We start from the raw sequence: 2,604 nt of genomic DNA on the forward strand, positions 1-2,604 counted from the left end.
TCCCCGCCTCACTGACAGCCAGAGTGGGCAGAGGTCAAGTTGGGTGGGCGGGGCTTGTGGAGGGGTGGGTGGTGGGCGTGGTCTAGGCTGGAGGGCGGGGCCTGGGCAGGTGGGGCGGGGTCAGGTGGGGAACCATGCCCCATGGCCGCCTCACCGTGCCCCCACCACCACATGGGATGGGATGAAGCCACCCCACGGTGCCTGGAATCCCAGCTTCTCTAGAGGACCGAAACCTGAGGATGGAGGTTCGAGGCCAGCGCAAGCAGGAGGGTCCATGAGAATTCATATTTCCAATGATTCCGCAAAGAAAACTACAAACACAGAGATGCACATACCCATGGACACACTCACAGACACACTCACAGACACACCCACACACAGGCACCCACACACAGACACACTCACAGACACACCCACACACAGGCACTCACACACAGACACAGACATACTCAGACACAAATACCCATGGGCACACACACACACACCCATGGGCACACACTCACACACACCCACACACCCACATACACACAGACACAGACACACTGACACTCAGGACACACACAGACACACACAGAGACACACTCACAGACACACAGAGACACACTCACAGACATACACCCACGGACACACAGACAGACACACAGAAGGAGGCTGAGATCTGAGGATTTACCCTATTCGCTTCCAGAAGTTTCTGACCCACCCGCTTACAGAAGGTTGACTATTATGTGGAAATTACTGGGACAAACCATCTTCCCCTCAATGCCTGTAATGTCTCCCCAAGATTGGGGATGATGGCATCTTATCTCCAGGCTGGAGCCCCCTTGGGTGAGGAGGGAACCTCTGACACTCAGGGAGAGCAGTGTCTCCTCCCACAGGCTGGATGTGTCCTCCTGTGACTGTGACCCTAGAGGAGGGCACAGAGGCCAGAGGCTGGACAGAGCCTCCTCCCAGCAACCGCGAGCCAGGGAAGTCGGGGAAGTCTGGAGACTGGGGAGAGAATAGGTGTGAACCCCAGAGGTGTTCTGGGTTTAGTGTTATTCCTCAATGATCCCCACCGCAGAGGAGGAGGAAGCTTACGGCCGCCAGCATGCCATCATACACAGATGTTCAATGATGAGCGCAGTAATCTCCTTCTCGAATAGAATTAATCACAAGCCTGAGGTAGCCTAGCATTTTTCTAAGTGTGAATGTGTGTACCAACCCTTGCTCCTGGCCCTAGAATGGAAGTTTGGACTATCCCAGCACTTTCCTGTGTATGTATGTACTGACCCCTTGCTCTCATGACTGAAACAAATCCTATCCCAGCCTTTTCCCTTCAGCTTCCCTAATATAAGCTGCCCCTTGCGATGGCTTTGCTAGTCTTGCATGGACCGGGGGGATGGTTGACACAAAAGGGACATTGTGCAGGGAGAAATATTCTGGCAAAGTGAGGCTTTGGAGCAGGAAATGCTAAGAAATCAGGGGCAGATTTGAGTGGTGGGACTTGAGAGTGTGTATACTGACCCCTGCTCCCTTCCCTAGAATAAAGGTCTTGGCTATCCCATGAATTCTGAGTATCTGACCTGACCCCTGCTCCCTTCCCTAGAATGGAAGCATTTACTATCTAGGCACTTTTCTGAGTACGCAAACTGATCCCTGTTCCTTCCCCTAGAATGAAAGTTTTTGTTTTTTGTTTTTGCCAGTCCTAGGACTTGAACTCAGGGCCTGGGCACTGTTCCTGAGCTTCTTCAGCTCACAGCTAGCACTCTATCACTTGAGCCACAGCGCCATTTCTGGCTTTTTCTGTGTATGTGGTACTGAGGAACTGGACCCAGGGCTTCATGCATGCTAGGCAAGCACTCTACCGCTAAGCTAAAATGAAAGTTTTTGACTCTTCCAGCACTTTCCTGGATATATATACTGATCCAGGCCCCTTCCCCAGAATGGAATCATTGACTATCCCAGCACTTTTTTCTAAACATATTTACTGATTCCTACCCTCTTCCCTAGCGCTTACATTAATTATCTCAACACTTTTCTGAATGTACTACTAATGTGATCCCTTCCTTAGCATGGAAGTCTTGATTTTACCAGCACTTTTCTTTTTTTTTTTTGCCAGTGCTGGGCCTTGCACTCGGGGCCTGAGCACTGTCCCTGGCTTCTTTTTGCTCAAGGCTAGTTCTCGGCCACTTGAGCCACAGCGCCACTTCTGGCCATTTTCTATATATGTGGTGCTAGGGAATCGAACGCAGGGCTTCATGTATACAAGTCAAACACTCTTGCCACTAGGCCATATTCCCAGCCCTTACCAGCACTTTTCTGAGCATGTGTGTACTGACTCCGGCTCCATTCTCTTTTTGTTTTTTTGCCCGTCAGGACTTGAACTCAGGGCCTGAGCACTGTTCCTGGCTTCTTTTTGCTCAAGGCTAGCACTCTACCACTTGAGCCAGAGAGTCACTTCTGGCTTTTGCTGTTTATGTGGTGCTGAGGAATCGAACCCAGGGCGTCACGAATGCTAGGCAAGCACTCTACCACTAAGCCACATTCCCAGTCCTCTGGCTCCATTCTTTACAGCAATGTCAAAGAGATGCTGTCCTTTAAAGTGCTGTCAATGGTGGCAGTTCT

The sequence above is a fragment of the Perognathus longimembris genome, chromosome 3, assembly GCF_023159225.1.
Source record: "Perognathus longimembris pacificus isolate PPM17 chromosome 3, ASM2315922v1, whole genome shotgun sequence".
NCBI lineage: Eukaryota > Metazoa > Chordata > Mammalia > Rodentia > Heteromyidae > Perognathus > Perognathus longimembris.